Genomic DNA, 24,182 nt, shown 5'->3' on the forward strand with positions numbered 1-24,182 from the left:
TCAAATTCAAGTTAGCAGACTTTAAGTCAAGTACCCTCCCTTATCCACTAAGTCCTCTTACTTGCTCCTCTAAAGTTTCTTTTCTTTTCAGGTGTGTGTGTGTGTGTGTGTGTGTGTGTGTGTGTGTGTGTGTGTGTGCATGCTTACAGAAGCCACAGGGATTGGATCCCCTGGAACTTGAGTTGCAGGTGGGTATGAGCTGCCTGACATACGTGCTAGGAATCAGATTTGGTCCCCCAGAAGAGCAGTACACTCTTAACCTCTTAGCCAACCCTCAGCCCTTTGCTTTGTTTTTGAAGCAGGGTCTTACTATTTATACTTAGCCCAGGCTGGCCTCAAACCAGACATCTTCCTGCCTCAGCTCCCTGAGTCCTGGGATTACAGGTTTAGGCCACTACACCGAAACTGTATTTTTTTTCTTGTGCATTTCAGCCACACAGACTCCTGTGAGACAGTTCTTCATGTGGTTTCAGTTTGCATTTCCCCAGCAGCTAATGATTTTGAGCATGCTTTTGTAAGTTTGTTGGTCTGTTGGCTGTCTGAATTGAGAAATTTCTGTTTAAATCATTTGCTAGTGTTAACTAGATTATTTGCATTTTGTTGTTCAGTTCCTCTTGAGCTGTTCATATATTCTAGATATTAATCTTTTTTTTTTTCAGGTGAATGGTTGACAAAAACTGATTCCTTCCTTTCTGGAGGATAACTACTCACTCCATGATTATTTTCCTTGATAAACAAAAGCTTCTCAATTTGATCTAATCCTACTTATCTATCTTTAAGAATTTTTTTAGGTTACATATTGTGTATATCTATGTGTGGGTATGTGCATATGTGAGTACAGTTACATAAGGAGACCAGAAGAGGGCATCAGATCCCCGGGAGCTGGAGTGCAGGCAGTTGTAGGTTGCCGAACATGGGTGCTGGGAGCCAAACTCTGGTCTTCTGCAAGGGCAGTACATACTCTTAACTGCTGAGTCATCTCTCCGGCCTCCTATCTGTTCATCTTGTCTGTGCTTTCAGGGACACATCCTAAAGCATCATTGCCTATATCAGTGTCTTCAAGCATTTTTCCCTAAGTTTTCTAAAAATGTTCATAGGTTCAATATGAGGTTTAAGCCTTTGATGAATTTTGAGGTCATTTTTTATAAAGTAGGTGACAGAGGTCAAGTTCTGGCCTTTTTCATATGGATATGCAGTATCTCCAGCACCATATATCAAAGAGGGTATCTTTTCTCCAGTGCGTGTTGTAGCATCTCTGTGGAGTTTGGGATAATAGTACATGTGTAGATTCCTTTCTAGACTCTGTTCTGTTCTATTGATCTACATGCTTACTGGTTACTGCTATTTTTTGAGACAGGATCTCACTATGTATCTTGAGAGCTGGTCTTGTTATATAAATCAGGCTATGTATCCAGCACTGTGCTGTCCTGGCTCCTCCAGGCCTCCAGCTCTTCTCTTCTTGCTCAAGCTTGCTTTGGCTGTTCAGATTTGGAGTGGCTCCATATGAACCTTAGTGGCATGTACTGCATAAGTGGGTGAGTGAGTGAGTAAATGCATGCGTGCATGGTCTCCTGAATGAATGGATGAATAACTGGGTATTGGTCTGGGTGGCTGAGTTCCTGGGTAAATGGTAGGGTGGCTGAGTTGGCAGCTGGGTCCTGAGTGAACTGGTATATGGAGATGCTCATGGATGGGTGGCCTCACCTTGAGTCCTGTCACTAAGTCTGTCTACCGTCTGAAACATGGGGACACTTGCTTGGGTTGATTACTTTCTGTTGCTGAGCTAAAATACCATGACCAAGGCAACTTACAGAAGGACAAATTTGTTTGGCTTTACAGTTCCAGAGAGAACATCCATAATGGCTGGAGAGGCATGGTAGCAGGTGGCGAGAGAAGAAGGCTGAGAGATCACACCTCACCAGCACACCAGAAGCAGAGGGAACCGGAAGCAGAGCAAGGCTACGAACTCTCCTAGCCTGACTGCTGTGACATACTTCCTCCAGCAAGGTCTCATGCCCTAAAGGTTACATAACCTTCCCAAAGAGTGCCACCACCTGGGGACCAAATGCTCAAACACCTGAGATGATGAGGGACATGTTTTCAGTCAAACCAACACAATTCCTGAGATCTACCAGACTCCAGTGGGCCTGGGGATCGTAGCTCAGCCCAGAGCACTTGCTCAGTGTGCACAAGCCCCGAGGTTAACCTTTAACCTGTAGGAGAGACTGTCTCTAAAACCTGAGCTGAATGCATGCCACCCCCATGGACCTCAGACAATGGGAGTAGACCTATCTGTATGTGATTTAGGACCTTGGGGTGACCACAGGCAAGGATGAACACAACAGCACCTTGAAAAGGCAAGTACAGAAGATCATGTCAGCCCTGCCAAGGCTGCCAAGGGCACAGCAGGAGCCAGGCCCCACTAGGCATGCTCTGAGAGTGTGTGGGTACACCCAGGCTGGCAGGGTGACAGGAACGGGAAGTCAGAGCCTCCCAGGCACTCCTGCTCTCTGACTCAGTTCTTCACTTCTAGGAACCAACGCTAAGGAGGTAATCAAGGATTCCTGCAGAGCCAAACCATTGGCTAGGATGGCCAGGCAATAGCCCAAAGCCAGTGTCCACCCCGTAGGGAGGCCTCTGTGGAATACTATGCAGCTGTGGTTTTTCAGAATGACTAGACCAGCATGGGAGACGTTGTCAGTAGAAACAGTGCAAAGATCAAAGTAAGAACAATTGCCTGTGGATGTCTTTGGTGAGGAAGCTGTTTGGACATTCATTTGGAAATGTCCCAGATGGAAGAGCCCTGACCTTCCTGCCATCCCTAGGGATCCTGTTTGTTTTGTTTTGTTTGTTTTTCTTCCCAATAATATTCAGTATTACCCACATTGCATTCTGGGTTGCACACCCGAGCAAGCCTGTCTTTGACCCTCCTTACCTGCAACCTAAGCAGGTAGCTCCACCACCAGCCCTGGCCCCTCCCGAAAGCTATTCCCTAAAGCCAGAGCCCCAACCTCTCCCTGTTGTTTCCCAAAGTCCTGGCCTCGCCTATGGCCCCAGAAAGCTGATGGTTGAGTCTTACTGGTGAGCTCGCTTTGCTGACTACCCCATTCCTTTTTAACCTTCCACATCATCTCCAAGAAGCAGAGAAGCGAAACAAGCTAGGGCGTTGGCTGGCTGGGGATTCGTCCAGACCCTACCCCAGGCCCGCCCCCCCGCCGCACCCCTCCCCGCCCGCCGGCCCGCTTCCCCCCGCCCCCCTGCAGCCGCCCCCCCCCCCGCCCCGTCCTGTTCAGGGCTTGCGGCAGCTTGCTCTGAAACCCAGAAAAAAAAAAAAAAAAAAAAAAAAAAAAAAACAGTGCTTGGAATTAACCAGCTGAGCATAGCAGGGCTCACAGCCCTGCCTCTCAGTGCCTCCCCCTCCAGACTCAGTTTCCCGACCTGAGAAGGGAGCATAATCACACCCCGTGTCTGGTGCGGTGTGACAGGGCACCCTCTGGAAGGCAGGAGCCTGCTCTCCTGGGGCCCCCAGGTCCTGAGAACCCAGGGCTGAGCCAAACTGATAGCTGCTTTAAAGGTGGACAGCTCCCCCGACCGCCCCGAGGGCAAAGCCAGGCACGAAGGCGGGTCAAGACCCCAACAGAATTCCGTAATGAACGCTCTGCTGTCTGAGTTTATGAGAGAATACATAGGATGTGTAATTGCTTTTTGTATTTTGGACACTCATTAGAAGAATAATAAATGTTATTATTTATTAATATGGCAATGAATCATTCAGTTTTTTTAAATTAAACATTAAACCGCTAACAAATTAAATGTAAATTATTAGGCCCCCGATGATGGAGAGGCTCCCGGGGGAGGGGGCAGCTAGCTGGCTGCGCAGAGGCGCGCCGCATGGCCCGGGACACAGCCGCAGGGCTGGGGTGAGCCGAGGACAATGCGGCTCGTGGGCTCAGTCTGCCCTCTGCCGGCCAGCAGCGGGAGTGCAGCGGTACCGAACGCCCCATCCGCCCAGCGCCAGACTCGGTTCTTCTGGATCTTTCCAAAAGTAACTGCGCCACTGACTGCCAGGCGCCTGCGCTCGCGTCCCGCATGAATTCTACTGCGCAGACCTGCTAGGGGAGGGCTGTCTGGCTTGGAAATATGTACTCCCTTAGAGAAAAATCGCTGCCCTTACCCACTGCAGACTAAATCGTGGCTCCTGGTGCATTGTCGCTACTAATATCCATGCACGTACTTGTAAGAAAGAAGCACAGAGATACTTAGTGACTAGCTGAGGTTGCACAGCCAGCAGCCGGGGGACTAGGAACTGCAATCCAGCTGTGCCCAGCCCAAAATGTCAAGCTTGTGTTGCTGTTGACCTCCGAGGAGCTGGGGTCCCAGGCTAGCCTCCCAGAGTCCATAAGACACGCCTGTATACGAAGCCAAGGGAGTTATTCCCAGAGGACTAAACACAAATACCAAGATACCTAGTGCACACAGCTGTCCAATAAGGTTGGGCACATGCCCACGCCCATTCCCAAGATGAGCAAGCTGAGGCACAAAAAGGCTGCAACAACCAAGAAGTTAGAGCCAGTCCCTGCCAATTGAGATCCCATTCCTCGGGGAGCACTGGACAATTCCCCTGACAACTCCTGTGCCCACTACCCTGTGTATAGCAACACACGCGCGCGCGCGCGCTAAGCTCAAATCACCCGAGTCCTTGTCTATGTTTCCAGGGCAGTGTGGGGACCTGGCTGAGTCACAGTCACTCATGGTGCTATGGCCAATCTCTGGGACCCCCAGTTTATTCTTTAGGAGAGCTCAGAAATTGAGCCACTGGAGCCCCAGGGCCAGGCAGTAAAGATCCTAGGAAAAACAACTGGCCCACCCCAAACAGAAGAGGGTAGCGCTCTGCAGTTGGCCCAGGTTGGTGGGACAGGGATGTGCAGCTCACATAACAACCCGAGAGCCTGACGTTTTCTCCCTTGTCTTTCTAGACAAGCCCTGGCCTTGCTATGGTGTCAGAGCACAGCTTGGGGTGAGGGGTTTGGGGCCTCCAGCTTTACTCTTTTTTCTGTGTGTGGTTTCTGTCCGGGGCTGTCTGCTTGGTCTAAGTGGGTGCTTGCTACCCAGAAAGCCCCTCTCCTTCAGCCTGTCGCCTTACCCTCCTCACATCAGTCACAATTATAAGCACACAGCAAACCTGCTTAAGAACCCTCCCTCATTTTCATAGCACAGATGCAGCCACGGTTTGCTTCCCTTGGGGCACCACCGTCCCTCTGACACCCACGGCGGGGGGGGGGGGGGGGGGTTGGGTGAAGGTAAGAAAGACTAGGAAGGAGCCACGGCTCTTTCTTTAGGGGCCCAAGCTGGGACCCACTGGAGGCTGAGCTGAGAATTTGTTCCAGCTCTCCTCTGGGCCGGGATGTCCCACCTTTGCGGTGGGGTGAGGCAAGGTGCCTCAGTGGGACTGGGCAGAAGGCGGGAGGGGCTGTGCCTGGGTCCCAGCTCCAGGTCAGATAGGGTCAGCAGCGTCGCCATGCAACGGGGCGCCAGAATGAGGCTTGTGCGTCTGCCTCCTGTCTGGGTCCTGTCCCAGGAGGGGGCTGACAGGCTATTATTGCTGTTCTCGCTCAGGGCCGCTCAGACACCAGCTAATTTGTTTCAATCGCGCCCCCTCCCTTATTGATCAGTGCTTTCGTAGGGTGTTGCGTTAAATGACTTGTTGCCATAGCAACCATCAGATACTCCTGGGGACCGATGAGTCTGTTTCCTGTGCCAGATCGCCCCCTAAGAGCGCCCGGGAACAAATCTCCTTTCATATCGTGGCTGTCTGCTGAAAGGCACAGGATATTGCTCAGAACGAGTCATTTTGAAAAACAATATTAAAAAAGAACATAACCAGGTTTTTTCAACAGATTATGAAGTTGTCTCATAAGGTGCCTCCCTCTTAAGAAATATGAAATCAGATTTTAAAACCTTTGACCAAGTTAATCTTTCTTCTGACTACTTTGTCTCTCCTTAGGAAATAAGCTGAAATATGAAAACACTTCCCTCATAACGGCATCAGCCGTATCATTTATAAGGAGAAAAATTGAAAACAGGCTAGAAGTACAATAATGAAAGATTCAAATAAACCACAGTTCCTACACCTGTGAGCATATTACAGAGATGTTTAAAATGTTACTTATGAGAGAGACATTTATGTCAATGGGGAAAGGGAAATAAGATTTTAAAAGCTGTCTACAAGGTTAGCATGGCGAACACAAAACAGGCCCCGGCTGTGACTGTGGGAGAGGAGGAGCCATGTGCGCACCCACTGTGTGCCCAGCTCCATTCAGGGCTCTGGAGTTCAAGTCATTTCTGTCTCTTGTGTTTCAAAATAATTGCTGTGCATTGTTACTTTCTGAAGGAGTGTGTGTGTGTGTGTGTGTGTGTGTGTGTGTGTGTGTGTTCCAAGCTAGGGTACCTGTTTCAACCTCCAGGTAGACAACAAGAGCAAGATCACAAATTCTGCCAGTGAGGAGAGAATTAGGGACATAAGCCCCTTGCCAACCATCAGTCACCCAGCCCTGAGAAAGATCAGCAGCTCCCCCACCAGGATGCTCACCGTTTTTGTTTGGTTTGGGGTTCTTTGTTTTGTTTTGGTTTGGTTTTGGTTTTTTTGGTGTTGTTTTGGTTTTTGTCGGAGGATTGAGCCAGATGCGGTTCAGCTACGGGGGGTGGGGGTCGTGCATAGTGGGTCACTGCAGAACAGGACCTCTATACAGATGAGATAGTATGATGGGGTGTCATCCTAAGTAAGACAAGGGCTCTGAGGGACAGAGCACCCATGGTGGCGGGGGATGGGGGGGGGGGGGGTGGGAGGAGGTGTTGGGGGAGGGGGCATGCTTAGATTGTACCACTTGTACCATTTATGTTTCTAGACCAGAAACACTGACCTGCCACCGCATGGCACCTTGCTGTGGCTTGGGCTTGCCCTGCCTTCTGACTGCACATGACTCTGCATTAGGAAACAAGCAGTTTAAGAGGTGCCCTCATGCTGCCCACTGTCCGGGTGGTTGGACAGTGACTGGAAAGAGGCTCTGTGCAGGGGTAGAGCCCCCACTCCCCAGTGTTAGAGAAGTTATACCAGCTTCCTAGGTCCAGCTGCAAAACTCAATATCCCCTTGCTGCCAGGCCAGAAGTGATCAGGCTCCCAGAGTCTGTGGCTCTCTGAGCGCCACCTTCAGTTCTTCCAGAGCAACTACAACACACCAGCAGTTTCTTTTTCCCACCCTGGAGGTGAGAGACCAGGCCGGCTTGTCACTTTCGCATGCACTTTCTGCTGGGTCCAGGGGCAGGAGACAGCTGGAACCACGTGCCAGGCCACACAATAAGTAGAATAACCGCTACTTCCCACCTCCACACACCTCTCCATTGCCAACTGTCGTAGAAACCCCAGATTGAGAAGCACTAGGGTCTTGAGTGGCATGTACAACCTAGGGTGGGCTGACTTTGGCGGGAACTGGCTGCTGATGAGACATCAGGCATGCTATCCCGCAGCTCAGAGGCTCCACATCCAAAGCCATAAGGCAGAGAAGCAGAGCACTCTGCCAGATATTGGGATGTAAAAGAGTCAATGTTTCTGACATGCACGGCACACATTAGGTGCTCAGTAAATGGCAGCCACACCCAGGGGCCCCTCCCAGCTAAGTCCCACCAGAAAACATCTCCCAGAGGAGGGTCCTGTTCTCCAGTCCAGGTAATTAGAGAGTGAGGCCCCAGGGAACCTCTCTGTGCAGAGTAGCACAGCCCAGGCAGAGCCGCTGGCCTTCCCCAGCCTGTCTGATCTCAGGGTGTAGCGACTGCATGAGGAGATAGGTTCAGGCAGACTCCCTTTCTGCCTCCATCCGACTCTGGTGATCCTGGGCATGTTGCTTCACCTCTCTGACATCTGCGTCCTCTTTGGCGCAACGCAGGTGCCGAAGCCTTCTTGGAAGGCCCTCCTGCTGGGATTAGCTGGGCATTAGGTGTCCCCGCCCCCCCATAAGCCTTCCACCTAGGCTAGCTTTGCACCCAGGCACTCAAGGCTTTGTTCTTCCTGACAGACCTCACCAGCCAGCTCCTGAAGCAACCCTCCCTCCTCCCCTTCCTCCCCCCCCCCCCCCCGCCCTGCTCTTCTGCAGATCTATAGGAGTGATAAGGAGGGCAGAGAGTGACCCCCTTGGTTTAGGCTAAGAAAGAGGCTGGGCAGGTACTGCACACAGGACTCAACGGTCAGAACAGCCATCCTCTAGTTCTGTGGTCCAGGGTCTGGGGCAAGCTCTTGAACTGAGTTGAGCCCTATGGGTGGAGGCTTAGCCATCCTCTCCCTTCATGCAGCCCTGTGACCCCGGCTGGCACTGAGCCTTGTTATTCCACCCTTGCTAGCAGGGGCCATGCTGGGGCCTACCTACTTTATGACCATTGTTCAGTTGTTCGTGGGGATGGGAGCCTTAGAAACCTTATCTTTAAGAAGCTTGACACCTTCCCCTTAAAAGGACTTCAGAGCTTTCTTCCGAATCCCAACAGAGTGGTGGGGAGGAGGGCTGAAGTGATGACTCAGATGGAAGCTACTCAGATGGAAGTTCAATTCCCAGCACCCATGTGGCAGTTCACAGCTGTCTGCAACTCCAGTTCCAGGGGATCTGACACACTCACACAGAAATCCATGCAGGCAAACTACCTCTGCACATAAGAAATAAATAAATTTAAAAGATTTTTTAAAAGAAAAGAAAAGAACCCCCACAATGGCTGCAGAATTGTCCAGGCTTGAAGAAATTAAAGAAGAAATGATCAGTTTGGAAACATACATCCTCCTTGTGAGCTCTACCTCAGAGCAGATAAGGTGGGGGGGGAGGGGGGGGCATACCCATCAGGCCCCGGGGCAGTCCTCCTCTTCACTTAGCTGCCAAGAGCCTTAGAGAACCCAGGCGTAGGAAGGGTGGGAGACATTAGCCTGTGGTCCTGGGGTGAGAGTGTGCTTCTTTGTTCTTCATTTTCCAACTCATGCCCTGAATAACAGCATCCTAAGGCCCCCACTGAGAAGATGAGGGGTGTCAGGTGTAGGTCTGTTTAATCTCAACACTGGATCATGCATCTCCCTCTCCCCTTCCTTGGGGCCCCCTGACTCACCCATTGGAAGTCTGCATTACCTTTGACCCAGGAACTACTTCTGGGAATCAATGGCGGGAATAAAGGCTGTTCCTAGTCTGATAATTGCTTTGATGTTGCACATCGGCGAAACAGAAAAGACCTCAAGATGTTAAGAGGGGTTAAGGTGAGCAACCTGGGCCTCAGTCATCCCATGGATACACTGGGGAGACGGCTCTGTGGTAAAAACACTAGCTGCTTGGGACCCAGGTTCAATTCCCAGCACCCACATGGCAGCTTGCAACCATCAGTAATTCCAGTTCCAGGGGATGCAACCTTCTTCCGGCCTCTTCAGGCACTGCTTACACGTGGTACACAGACAGGCATGAGTAGAAAACACTCATACGTGCATAATAAAAACAAATTAATCTGACCCCGTGAAAAGTGTCTCCCAAGGCAGTCAGTGAAAAAAAGCAGGCAGCGAAGTGCTGTGGCCTAAATGTCATGAGGATGTCTAAGCCTATATCTAATGTGTGCCTAGGGACAGGCAGAGGAAGAAATACATAAAATGCTAATGGTGCTCATTTCTGGGTGACTTCATTCACTTTTGACAAGTTCTCTGCATTTTTTGATGCCTCCCAGAATGAATCAATAATGTATCTCTCTTTCTGTCGCTGGGACTGGCTGCCTGGATCCCATCCATCCTTCTTTGTATGCCTTTGGACGAGTCACCTGGCTTCAGTTTCTCACCTGTACAATGCCAGCAGCAGCAGCTGCCTCAGAGTGTTTGGGGTTTAAAGTTAACGTGTGCAAAATGTTCAGCTTCTGGACTCGAAGATAATAACACCCCAGTGCCAGCTGTTTTTATTATTTGCTTAATTTTCTACGTATAAACATGTCACTGTACTGCTCTGGGGATATCACAGTGCCAGCTAGACTCCAGTAGAGAGGAGATTAAGCCAACACTCACAGCCGATTAATCCGCTGTGGTCGGGAGCAGTGATTAATTCATTACAGTTGGGGTGGTGCTGCGCAGGCACTTTAAGGGACCTTTGTCGAGGGCTTTGATCATTTTCTTAAGAGTATAGAAAGCGTGGCACTGGACGGCTTCAAGCAGGGCGGTGATCAGAGCACACTGAGTTGAAGCTCTGTGTCTACGATGTGTGCTGAGAAGGGCTGGAGTCTTCTAGAAGGCTATAGTGGGTGTGGAACCAAGCAGAAGAGGCAGGCCACCCTAGGAAGGCACCCCCCAACTCAGACTCCAGCACCCCAGGACCTTCAGGAAGTGGAGCCCCCACGCTTTGGAAGAAGAATGGGTCTGGGGTAGAGACAGGCTAAATCTGAGGTAACCAATGGGCCTAAGAAAGTCCAGGCCATATGGAAGGCCACCTACAAGGAGACCATGTGGTCACCGCTCCTCACAGAGACATCCCACAGATGGACACCAGGGATTTGGATGGCCTGGCTGTGTGGTCCTTTGTCACGCCCGCCTCGACCAGCAAGGATGACACAACACCGGGATTCTCCTTAATACAGTTTAATCAGACCCTTGGTTAATTGCATTGTCTTTCTCTCTCTCCTGGGGCAAGCCTCTCCCAGCACCTAAGTAGGGCTGGGCTGCCAACCCCAAGCAGCCACGTGGGCACTGTCCACAGGTTCACGCATATGCCAGCAGCACACGAATCCAGCCATAGCCAAATAAGGAGCTGTTTACCATAAAGAGTGTTTGCCATCAGGAAGGCAGAGGGTAGAAGCCAGCGCCATCTTTAGGGTGCGGCTACACGCAGCTCTCTACAGTCCTTGTCGGCAGAGACCCCCACATGTGGGTACCCTACATAGGCCCAGGTCTTTGGGCTTCTCTGAAATTCTGACAGGCCTCAGTAGAGCTGTAGACTCTGTCAAGATCCTTTGCTCACTTCTGTCATTCAGATCTGTCTTTTCCCAACTATCCCTTCATGTCCCCAAGACCTCCAGCCAGGCAGCTCTGTCACCCCGCATCATGTCCCACCTGTCTCTTTTGAGACTGTGTACCCTGGAAGGCAGAAATTGATGGGTGCTGGGAGTGGGCAGTACCTGGACATGATAGACACTCAACAAATATTTAGAAAAACAAATTGTGTGGATAACAGACCAGAAATGAGAAACTGGAGCAGCATGGGTCTCAGCTCAGCTCTTCTGAGACCCTGACTTGCTGTTATGATTCAACCCACTTCATGCTGTCCACATTTCACACCATAAACTGGCATCTCTGCCAGAGCCAGAAACCATCATTATCAGCTGTAGCTCTTCTCAGTATGTGTCAGATGCCAACTAAATACCAGAGGCTTGAGGGTGAACGCTGGGCTAGCAGGCTTTGCTATTAACTATCCGGAGCAGTCTCAAGGTACCCCTGTCACCTACCCTACCTTATGAGTGGACAGTCTTAGCTCTGTCCACCCCAGGTCCTAGCACTTGCTTAAAACCCCCAGAAGCCGGCCCACTCATGGAAGCTGACTCCCACTGGCAAAATGTGAAGCTCTGCACACTACCTACATTGATGTCCCAGGACCCAGCATGATGCCCCTGCGGTTGATACTGTTTAGTGGACCATTAAGAGCATGGCATCTGGGTAGTCAGGAGACAGCCCAGATTTTTCCCAGACTCCTTTTCTTTGAATAGGACCATGTGTAAGTACTCCCAGGCAGGGTATAGCACACAGAAGTACTCAATACATACATTTTTCAGCTCCTTGCCCAGGGTTTTAGACTGGGGATAAGAGCATCAGGTGGGGACCAGGCTATGTCCCCCCTCTGCTGCCTGCTCCTCCGGCTGTGTGACTTGGTGTTTCAGGCTGGCCAGCGAGGGGGTGATTGGGGATAAAACATTTCCTCAGAAAGGCCATCTGACAGCTCCATGACTGCAGTGACAGGTTAATGAATTCCACCGTGGTTACCCAAGGCACACGTCTGGGCCACGAGGCCGGCTGTCTGCCGTGCTGACCTTTAAAGGTGAGCATTTAACGCCCACGATCACTCACGTCTGATCGAATGTTCTGAAGATGAAGCCTGTCTACAGGGAAAGTGATCACTCATTCTGCCTCCGCCCCCACAAGACACTGGCCTTCCTTCTGAGTCATCACACAGCTTTGCAAGACTGGTTCCCTCCGGCTCTGGCTGGGAAAACAGAGCACTTCCTGCCCTGCCTGAAGTTGAGTGCCAGCCCAAAGCCCCCTCAGCCCCACCAGGCTCCAGCCCTCTCTCCAGATACCATTTTGATCCCAACCCCTTCTTAAGCCCCTTGTCCAACTTCCCACCCATCTCTGCATCAGTAATCAGGAAAGACCACCTCTAAGGAGGCTAATGAGAGAGAACAGAGCCAAGCTAATCCAAACAGTCAGGTGCCTGTGGGTTTTATTTCATACAGCAGGAAGCCCAGAGGTAGAATGGATTTCAAGGTGGGCTGACCCCACAGTTCAGTGTTGACCCCAAAGGTTGGCCTCTATGCTCTGTATTCTTGTCTGCAATGTATCACTGTGTCCCCACACCACAGCTCGGTCCCAAAAGTACATGTGCTTGTCTGTTGGTGGGAACATAAATTAACAACCATTATGAAAGAACTAGATGTAGATACTCAAAACATGATACCCAGAACTGCCACAGAAGCCAGCCACCCAAAGGAAATGAATTCGTGACACCAAAAAGACATTTATTGTCCTCTTTACAACAGATGGAGACCATTACAGAAAACCATATCTGGTCAAAATGCAGAGATCATGTGATCGGGGTGCCTGGCCCCAACTGATGTATCTATGGTTCCTTCTCTTAAAACTTGGGGAACATTACAATCACCAGAAAATATGCTGTTAGATTGTGTCTGCTAGAAATAACAAGGAAATTTACCCATGGCAACTGACAACATGGCTGCCCAAACAATACCTGAACAAGTACAGCGTCAGTAGACATGTTGGCATAGAAGGGTAAATCTTATAGGCCTCACCCCTACACAAAGAACCACAGGCAACTGAGGATGCTGCCGGAGGGGGATTAGTCTTCCCCAGGGACAAGCCCTAATTGGTTACCCAATATCAAGTGGTCAGCCCTGACATCATATCCATATTCAAGTAACAGTAAAGCGACTGAGCAGGCTGTGTGTGTGTGTGTGTGTGTGTGTGTGTGTGTGTGTGTGTGTGTGTGTATGCGTGTGTGTGTGTGTGTGTGTGTGTGTGTGTGCGTGTGTGTGGAGAGAGGGAGAGAGGAGAGAGAGAGAGAAAGGATGACAAAGGAAAAGAGGCCATGAATATAGAGGGAGCAAGGAGGGGGACCTGGGAGGAATTGGAGAGAGCAAAAGGGAGAGATAATACAATTATATTTTAATTTTAAAGAAAAATTAGATAACATAGTAAAAATTAAGAAATGCTTCACTGCCATGTTTATTGCAGTAGTACTCACAAAAGTCAAAATATAGGCTCATCCCCAAGTAACCATCAGTGCGTGGATAAAGTAAATATGATGTACCTACACAGGAGCCTGACTACTCAGTCATAAAAAAAAAAAAAAATGAACCCCTTCACTGACAGCCACATGGAAAGAAGCAGGGGTCACTGTGCTAAGTAGAACAAGCTATATGACTACCCCACGTTCTCACTCACTTGTTGGTGGTGTGGAAGAAATGGTGGAGACTGAGAATGGGGAGGACAGGGTACAAACGGAGTTCAAAACCACAGAAGGCAGGAATCACAATGCTCCACCGTCATCCATGGGTCTTCCTCAGCATGGCAGGCTGACTACTGGTGAAAACCATCAAGAACATGTCTCAAAATGACTGTGCGATTCCCAGCACGTAGCATGACTACAGGCTGGAGAAATGGCAACAGCCCTGACTTGATCATACACATACAATGAATTACCATCATGAACCCCATAAACACACACACATGTCTCAATAAAACAAATACTTTTAACAGCCCAAGTGTTGGAAACTTCATTCCCAGAGTCATATGTTGATGGTGTCCAAAAATGGGGCCTTTGGGGCATGGTTAGGATTAGAAGAGGTCACCAAGATAGAACACACAAGATGGTATTGATGTCCCCATAAGAAAAAGAAAACAGGCAGGCATGGTGGCATATACCTTTAATCCCAGCATTCAGATCTCTGAGTTTGAGGCCAGCCTGGTCTACATAGCAAGTCCCAGGCTAGCCAGAGCTACGTAGTGGAACCCTGTCTTTAAAAAGAAAAACGTTAGAAAGTTTAAAGAGCTCTGAACTGGCATGCTGTCTTTGCTTGCTACATAATGACCTCCATTATGTTTTGATTTGACCATGGCGCTCACTAGGTTCTGGTACTTCTGGGCTTGTAGCTTCCAGCACCACAAGCTAAACAAACCTCTGTCCTCAGTAAGTTAGTCTCGGGTATTTTGTCACAGAACTCAAAACAGTCGCTACCTCTCCATCTCAGCATTGGGTCTGCCCGCAAACTGAAACCAAGATGGTAGCCGCAGGCTGCAGACTCAGCAGCTCTCTCAGGGACTTCCTCCTGAGAACAGGAACCTGTCCTCCACAGTCATCATCCCTCCTGGGTCTGAGACTCCACGGGGAGCCTGACCACTGGGCACCTCTGAAAGCTGTAGCCAATGGTAGTGCTGGCTTTCCCACCACGCAGCCAGATGAGGTCTGGGGTCCAGCTGCTTATCAGCCAAGTTCTTTGTTTTACAAGGAGTGAAAGCACTTCCGTTTATGGCTTCCACAGCTTTCCATTCTGTCTTCAGAGAGCTGCATTTTGTTTTGTCCCCACAGCAGAGGACTCTGGACTGGTTTCCAAGTAAAGAATAATTGAAAGAGACTGAACTCTTGATTCTCCTGCCTCCAGCTCCCAGGGGCTGGGATTACCACGTTTCTGCAGTGCCGGGGATGGAACCGTGCTTCATGCTCTGTGCATAGACAAGCCCTCTGTCAGCTGAGCTGCATCCAAGCCGTAGATAGGTAGATTTTTACATTTATATTACAACTGGTCAAAGTCTGACAAAATTCTTAACAAAATTTCATAATGAAAATCATAGAAATTAAAAACAATTTGTTTTATAAACTAAAAATCTTATTTTACTACCAAAAAAATTGAATATACTTCAAACAAATCAATGCTTTAAGGTATGATGGGGGATGACAACCTCAGGAAACCCATTGTTTTTCTCAGGATACATTGTCTGTTATTCATATGTAGAGGGAATGGTCATATCTTGGGAAGTTTTCAGATATTTAATTCCTGAACAAAATGCCAGCCAACAGCCTCATGCATCTACCTCACTTGCTCCACACTTAAGACTCTGAAAATTATTTACATTTTTAGTCATTTAATGATGCAGACATTATTTTAAACTCTTAAAAATTGGCATTTTTCAGAGGCTCTGAAAGCCTCAGGTCTCCTGGAGCATCTCTTTTCTAAATGAACGTAATTTTACAGATATTTTTATTCCCTCTGTAATTGACAACATTTTAATTAAAGCTGGAAACTTATCAGAGTCACAAGACAAGCAGTAATTCCTCCCCCCACCCCCAGTCTAAGTCGTTAATTAGGCGACATAATGAGAATTGTTGAACGTTGGGATTTGTGTGGCCCGACAATCAGCCCCCAGCCAGGCTGTAGACCTTCTTCGGATAAAAGAGTCATCCAAGCAGGCAAGGGCACCAGCCACTCAGTTCCACCACAGCGCCGGCCACGTGTGCTCCATGACCTTTTCTAAGCAACCCCAAGCACGAATTGAGAGGCAAAGTTCCTTGCTGAGATCGATCTGCCCAGGACCCATTGAAGCCCAAGGAGCTGCTTACAAGGTCCAGCAATTACGAGCTAAAGCAGAAATGACTCGCGTAATTGCAGAATCGCTCATTTTAACAGCCTGATTGGAAACTGTCAACACTGTGTGTCTAAGACTAACGAAGCATGGGGAATGGAAAAGGTGACATTTTCCGATAATATTATTAGTAAACGGATTGACTACATGTCAGACAACAAAGAAGATGCCGTTCTAAAGGTTTATTAACCGCCCCCCCAAAGAAGTTTTCATTTGTAGGTCGATGCATCTGTGCATTAATACATTTCTAATTGGGCTCCATTAATAGCAGAGATCAGAACCTCTAAAGGAAAGAGCAAGAAGGATGCTGCTTGCTCTTTAAGGCAGTCCCAAAACAAATCACGGGAATGAAGCGTTCAGAGTGTTAAGTTAATACTTTGTGATGCATAGCTCATGACAGAGGCCCCACGGTGTCCTGTGCAGATGCGACCCAATAATGTAAGGTATAACAGCTCTCCTCCATTAAGACTGTTCTAGAAATCCTGAGATGCATGTAATATGCGGTATTATTCACAGCTACTGGTGTAGAACTTCTGCATGACAATCTGACATCCCCATCAAATAATAGGATCGCATGGGTGCATCTCATAAAACCCACACTGTGACAGTACAGTCTGCTTCAATGTGATGTGGAAAAATGACACCCCATGTTCCTGGCTGCACCCTGCCAAAGTGGCCATCCAAAGGAGATTTGTTGAGTTTAAGAGCTAAGCGATGAAATGGGGGCAGAAACGTGAAAATGATTCTCACTTAGTACGTTGCACTCGGCTTCAAAAAACGGTGTACTTAGCTTGACACCTTTGACACCTGAATGAACTTAATTGGAAATTGCAAGGATCATCAGACCAGGCTGTCCTTCAACTACACAGGCTGTGAAAAACACTTTCAAATGTGCAGGAATCCAGGAAATATATTCACAAGCCCTTCCCCAGGAATCTACTAGAAGGCCCGTGGTAAGTATTAAATATGCTTAATTATGGATCCATGGCTAACTGAACGGAAGAATAAACAATGCTGTGCGCTCAGACAAAACAGAAATAATACACCTCCAAGTGGGAGGGACAGCAAGAAAGAGACTGGAAACAATAAACCCACTGATTGTCACATAAATTAACAGGTGGGAAACAAAGCATTGATGCTTCAAGCTGACTGACCAGGCCTCGTCAGTTGGAACCATCTGAAATTGCCCATATCTGACCATCTTCTACCTACAAAAACACCAGCTCCGCGTTGCTCAAGCTAATTAAGCATTAGAATGAAGACAGCCACTCATGTGAAAACACAAACTTTGAGAGATTGCAAATGGAATGGAAAAAACGAAAACATGCCATCCCATCGTCTGGATAAATCTTGAAAACGTGGTGCTCGGGAAAATAAGCCAGACACAGAAGGACAAACGCCGCATACACTGGCTTCCCCAAGAAAGACAGGACATGTAGTCTCACAGAAGTGGAAACAAGATGGAGGTTAGCATGGAGGAGGGGGCAGGGGGTTGCTAATGAGAACAATTTTTTCCTGGCAGTGAGAGGTTTTGGAAAAAGCAGTGATAGTTGCAGTCTTGTGAGTACCCCTAGTGTCACTGAACAGAACTCGAAAATGGGCTAAAATGATAAATTTTATATAATGTAAGTTTTACCAGGCTTTAAAAAATCAATAACACAGCAATCACAAACCACTGAACTGTATCATCTAAAGCATGGGGATGGGGGGAGATAGATCACGATGAAGTTGGGTTTGTTTGTTTGCTTTAAGTGATAAAACAAATATAAAGAAAGCGTTTTAAGCAGAAAGAAAACAGACCAGATGGAGAAAGGGACAGAATAATGGGCCTGCGGCGTGTGCATCCAGTAACTATTCCATGTAACGGCATAGCGGGGCAGAGAGTGAGCTCAGCCAGAGCAATGCCTGTGAATAGGCTTAACGTGCAGACTGGAGAGAAAGGGTCTGCAAATTGGCTCAGAGAGCAAGCCACCTCTCTAAGCAGAGCGATTTAGAAGGATGGAAAAGGCAGGCAAATGGATTTGATTCCACTATCAGACGAGGTGGAACTCGGGCCAAAAGCATCCAGAGTGGAAAAGGTGAGATTGTTATTAGATCAATGAAGATTTAACAGGCCTGAATGCCAATGCAGGAAACATCTCATAAGGTAACCGCTATGGAACACAAACACCCGCCAAAGTACACTTACCCACTGCGCTTGGTCAAGTGAACAAAAATGGCAGGCCAGAGAATAAATATTCTGATCAATTAAGGAGATCTTACCATTGGGTGGAAATTTTATACTGTGCCTGGAGAGGTAGCTTAGCTCAGAGTACATGCTTAGCACACTGAAACCCCTGAGTTCAAACCCCAGTCCCCGAAATAACATATATGTGTGTGTATTAAAAATAATAAAAAGTACGTAGTATTCTCAAACATACATGGAGCCTACTTTAAGTCATAATTCATTGTCTGTAGTGCTAAGGATTGACCCCAGGGCCTTGCACTTGCTAGGCAAGCACTCTACCACTGAGTGACAACCCTAGCCCAGAACTTTCCAAAAACTGGCAATCATAGAAATAACTTTTTATTGATTGTGAGGCATTAAAATATGGCATTAAAAGCTCAAAAAAAAAAAAAACAGATTTGTTTTGCTCCAAACTTTAAATTCTTTAGAGGGGAAAGCAAAATACAAATTGAAATATAAAATGGCAGAACTCTCTTAAAAATAGTAAGACTATGCGTGCATCAGCATCTTTGGGACAGGAACAGCTAGTTATCAGGGAAAAGAATAGCACTCAGATGCTTGTCGCAGCTCAACAATTAATGAAAATGCATTCAGTAAGTCGCTGCTAGCTGTTTTGACAGCACTGTCACCAAATCCCTGGCAGACACAAGCCAAGGATGAAAACAAAGTCTTTGGCTCTCAGGGTCGGAGAGTGCAGTCCCTGATCACTCACTCCAGCCCGTGCAAGTGGCATGACCGTCATGGCGGCAGGAAGCACAGAATAGGCCACAGTCAGGAAGACTTTGGGACAAGCTAGAGCCCCAGGACACACCCCCAAGGTCGGCTTCCTCCTGTTAGGCCCCACCTCCCTGCTTCTTCTCCCAATATGGCAGTCACGTGATCACTCCATGGATTGTGTCACAGCCTATCAACCCTAGGAAATACCATCACAGACACACAGACGTGGGCTCGGCTGATCCTCCATCTGTTTCTTATACCAATAAAGTTGACAATTAAAAGCAAATATCAGGGGGATCGGCTGCCCTCTTCCAATCTCTGCAGATACTACATGAACATGGCACACTGACATACATGCAGGCGAGACACCAAAACACATAAAATAAAAATAACTCTCTAAAAAAAAAAAAAAATCACAACTCCACACTCAAAAATAAGATAGATGAGCCTGGGGGTGTAGCACAGTTGTGAAACACTTGCCCAGCATGTGCAAGACCCTGGGTTCAATCTCCAACACTGCAAATAAAACAAGAACCTAAACGAAAACCAACAAATACCACAATAAGGAACTAATAGATATTTAGGCAGAAATTAATAAAGATTGCAAATATAAAATAATGCAGCCATTGTTTTATGACAGGCAGGCAGCTCCTCAGTTAAACACAGTGAATGACCACAACCCCAGCTATTCCACATCCAGGTATCCACATAAAAGAAGTAAGTATAGGGTTGGGGATTTAGCTCAGTGGTAGAGCGCTTGCCTAGCAAGCACAAGGCCCTGGGTTCGATCCTCAGCTTAAAAAAAAAAAAAGTAAGTGTGTGTCACCCAAAAAGGACACATGAATGATAACTAGTGGGCAGAAGGCAGAAGCAACTGCTGTCTGAGGATGGATGACAAAATGTGGGTGAGTCACACAGGGAAGCATAGCCCAGCAGAACCACAAACAAGCTATGGGTAGCAGGTACAACTGGAACGTCCCTCAAAACCATTCTGTTGGTGAAAAAAAGCAGGCACAAAAGGTCACCTAGTCCACGACTCTTTTCTAGGATTATACAGAACAGAATCCTTGGAGCCAGAAATCAGCTTGGAGGATCCTGAGGAAGGGACTAATGAGAGATGAGAAATAATTCTTTAATGCATATGAGGTATTTTTATGGAATGATAAAAATTTAAACTGGAAAGAATGATGGTTTTCCCAACATTGTGAATACACTAAATACCATTGACTTTTACTGTGAAAAGGTTAATTGCATGTTTTGTGAACTGTATCTTGTATTACTCAGACTTTCTTGTCACCCTGACAGATCAACCTAAAGAGGGAAGACGCGCTCTGACTCCGTTCCGGGGATTCAATCCAAGGCTGCTTGGCCTTGTGCGCTCAGCAGAGCATCATGGCAGAAGCCTGTGGTGAAGATGTTTCTCTACCTCCTGGGACATGGGAACAGAAGGTGGGAGCCAGACCTCACTTCAAGCCTTGCCTCTGCTGGCTTCTTGCAGCCAGGCCCCATCTAAAGTTCCCAGAACCAACAGCCCAGGGCCAGGCAGTCAATGCATGCTCCTGGAGGGGAGATGTTTGTATTTGAACCATCACACCCCAACTTGGAAAAAAAAAAAAAAGATATAGAGATGGCAAACCGAAAAGCCACGGAACTGACCAATCACTCAGGAGTCTGCTGCTCTGAGAAGAATAAGCAAAGCCTTTGGTCGTCATAAAAATGCAGACAGAGCACCCACAGCAAAACAAGCGGCAGGGTGACAAGTTGGAAGAAGTTTCCAGAATTCTAAGAGATCATGCTTCACAACTCCACACTAGCAAGTGTGGAAATTGAGATGAAATGGACGATTTCTTAGGAAACTACAAGTTACCAAAACTGATTGCAGCAAAGAAAAGTTTAAAGAGTCCAATTCCACACACACAAGAAGGAAAAGAGGGTAAATAGTTCAAACTAGCAAACAAAACAGAAACCAAAAAACCAGAAACCAATTAAAATAATTATGAAAGTCACACCCTTGAATTTTTTTTTGGGAGGGGTCAGGAGACATTTCAAAACAATGTCACATGTAGGCCTGGCTGTCCTGGAACTCACTCTGTAGACCAGTCTGGCCTCCAACTCACAAAGATCTGCCTGCCTCTGCCTCCCTAGAACCATGTGCCACTATGCCTAGGCAACTCTTGAAAATTTTCAATTCATCCACAATAAAGACAAGGACAGACAGGATGTGGTGGCCCATACCTTTAATCCCTGGAGCTCTAGAACTCTGGCGGCAGAGACAGGCAGAGCTCTGTGAGTTGGAAGCCAACTTGGTCTACAGGGCAAGTTCCAGGACAGCCAAGGCTACATTAAAAAATAATAATAAATAAAAAACCCAGTCTCAAAAGATCAAAAATAAAATAAAAGAGAAAAAAACTAAACTGCTCTGAATTTACCTCTTTGATATATATCTTCACTTCTGAACCATGCTAATGTGTTACACATTGATAAAATGAAATTAAATCAGCAAGATTGGGAAAGAATCCCTACAATTGAATAGAAACATAAAAAGGCATAACTATAGGGCAATTTGATAACATAACTACATAGAAAAAAAATAACCCAAGGATTTTTTATTATGTTTGCATTAACAGAAAAAATAAATCCTGAACTTTATTAAAAAGTTTGTTGCTAATCATAAGAGGGATTAAAAAGTAGTTAGAAAGAAATGGGGAAAAAAAAAAAGATCCCACAAACCATCAAGACTTACAGGACATGGCAAAGAAGAAAATTTGTTTTGTTTTGAGATAGGGTCTCATGTAGCTTAGGCTGGACTTGAATCCTGACATTCCTGCCCTGACCTCCCAACTACTGGGATTACAGACGTGTGTCACTGTGCCTGGGTTAAGGACATTTATACCAAGTGATACACACATTAGAAAACAAGGCCTATTTCAAAACTCCAACTTTAGGATTTAAGGAACTAGAAGAAGGATTAACCCCAAACTATCTGAAGGAAGGAAACAATAAAGATGAAAACAGAGACAAACAACACAGAGAGAATACTGTTCAAGAAAACCAGCAAGGTCCAGGGATGTTAGCTCAGTACAGAAACACTTGTTCAGGATGTGCAAGGTCCAGGGTTCAAGCCCCAGGACTACAGAAAGAAAAACAAAAGCAAGGATCCGAAGGGTGACTCTCCAAAAAGCCCAGCAAAACTGATAGATCCCTAGCTGTGTAGGCTGATGAAAACATTATTGGGGAAGGAGGGAAGTGTAGTACAAATTCTACCCAAGTAGGAAGGCTGGGAGGATGTGTCACGCAGGTTCACTAGTGAATTTGACAACTAGAGACAATGCAGACTAGTCTCCAGACACTGTAACCCGGCTACAGTGACATCACCCGGGAGAGGAGACTCCTGGGTGTATCTGCATGGGGTTTCCAGGCAGCTTAGCAGAGGAGAAAAGACACACCCTAAATGTAGAGGGCCTCATCACATGAGCTGGGGGCTGGACTGACCACAGAGGAGAACTTGAGCTGAGCACCAGCCTCATCACATGGATTTGCGAAGGGCATTGCTGCATGGCTTTCTTTGCTCTGTTACTTTAATCCCTTCATCAAACTGTAACCACACTGGAACATGGAATTTGGGATCACCTGAGTCTGTGTTCCCAGTCTGACCTAGTTACAACACCATGACCAAGACCACTTAGAAAAGAAGGCATCTAATTGACAGGCTCATGGTTCCAGAGTGTTAGAGCCCTGGATCATCATGGGGAGGAGCATGGTGGCAGGTGGGCATGGTGCTGGAGCAGCTGCTGAGGATCTACACACTGCTTGGAATGTTGGAAGCAGGGAAAGAGCACTAACTGGGAATGGCTGGGGCTTCTGAAACCTCAAAGCCCCCTCAGTGACACACCTCCTCCAAGAAGGCCACACCTCCTAATCCTTCCCTAACAGTTCCACCAACTAAGGACCAAGCATTCAAACTTATGAACCTATGGGAGCCATTCTCATTAAAACCACTGCGCAAGCCATGATCATGCCTATTTGGTTCCAAGACAAATTTCCTCTTATCTCTTTTGATGTCAGAATTATAGCTTTTGTGTCAACAAAACAATTCTTTTATTTTTAGTCAAGGAAGGATATTAATCTTTTCCAAATGCTTTTTCTTCATGTACAGAAATAATACATGTAGTTTTAATCTTTTACTCAATTAATGTTTGCCTCACACTTACTATTTTGCATAGATGAAAGCAATCTTGAATACCAGAAGCAAACCCCACTTGGGCATGTTATTATCATATCTTTGATATGACATTTAATTCAGTTTACTCGAATTTCATTGAGGATTTTGCATCTAGGATCTTACATCTTGGGTACTGGAATGAAAAGGCTAACACTGAGATGTCTCACATGTCGGAATTCTATAAAAAGGATCTGAAGCAGTTCCACCCAGGGAGCAGTTACAGACACATTTGAAATTGATGAAAACACAGAAAATATCCAATAAAAACATAAAAAGAAACAAATGGAGAAATTGCAGCTAAACGGAGTAATAGCCAAAATTTAAGAACTCACTAAAAATGGAATTAACCACACAACAAAGGAACAAAGGAAAGAACCAGAGGACTGGAAGACGAAAACCCATGGGATCAATGAGTCTGAACAGATAAAACAGCACAAAGTTGATGGAATTTTGGAAGCCTGTTGTTAGATGATATCAGAAGACCTAAGGTTCTGTCTGATCTTCAAAGTCCCAGAAGAAACAGAGAAGGGCAGTGGTGCCGAAAAGGTGTTTGAAGAAATGGTAGTGTTTTCTCAAGTCGAACAAAGAAGCTGAGCAAACTCCAGAAATAAGCAACCTGAAGAACTCAATGCCAAGACACATCACGGTCGAACTTCAGAAAACTAAAGGTGAAGAAGACATCTGGAGGCAGCAAGCGATGACCCGGACCACACTTTTCAAATGCTGAAAGAAAAGAACCATCAACCTTGGTCCCACATAAGTCTGGTTGTTTAGCTTGGGGGTTTAGCCTATTAAGGCCAATCTCTATCTCTTCACTGGGGAGTTTAGTTTTAAAGTAACCAGGGAGAAGAAAGGAGGCTCCTTCTGCTGCTGCTGCTGCTGCTGTTCATTTTCTGTGTGTGCCTTGCAGCTTCTCTGTCCCTTCCTGTACCAGTAATTTCCATTGTGTTTAACTGTTTAGACTGAAGCATTTAAGCTCTCTTTTCATTTTATGTGTATTCTTTGGTTGTCTTCTTAGTGGTTACCATGGAGACTATGATTAACACCCTAAAGTTACATTGTCTGACTTGAATTTATACCAAATTAACTTCAAGAACTTA

Source organism: Onychomys torridus, chromosome 14 (genome assembly GCF_903995425.1).
Source record: "Onychomys torridus chromosome 14, mOncTor1.1, whole genome shotgun sequence".
Taxonomy (NCBI): domain Eukaryota; kingdom Metazoa; phylum Chordata; class Mammalia; order Rodentia; family Cricetidae; genus Onychomys; species Onychomys torridus.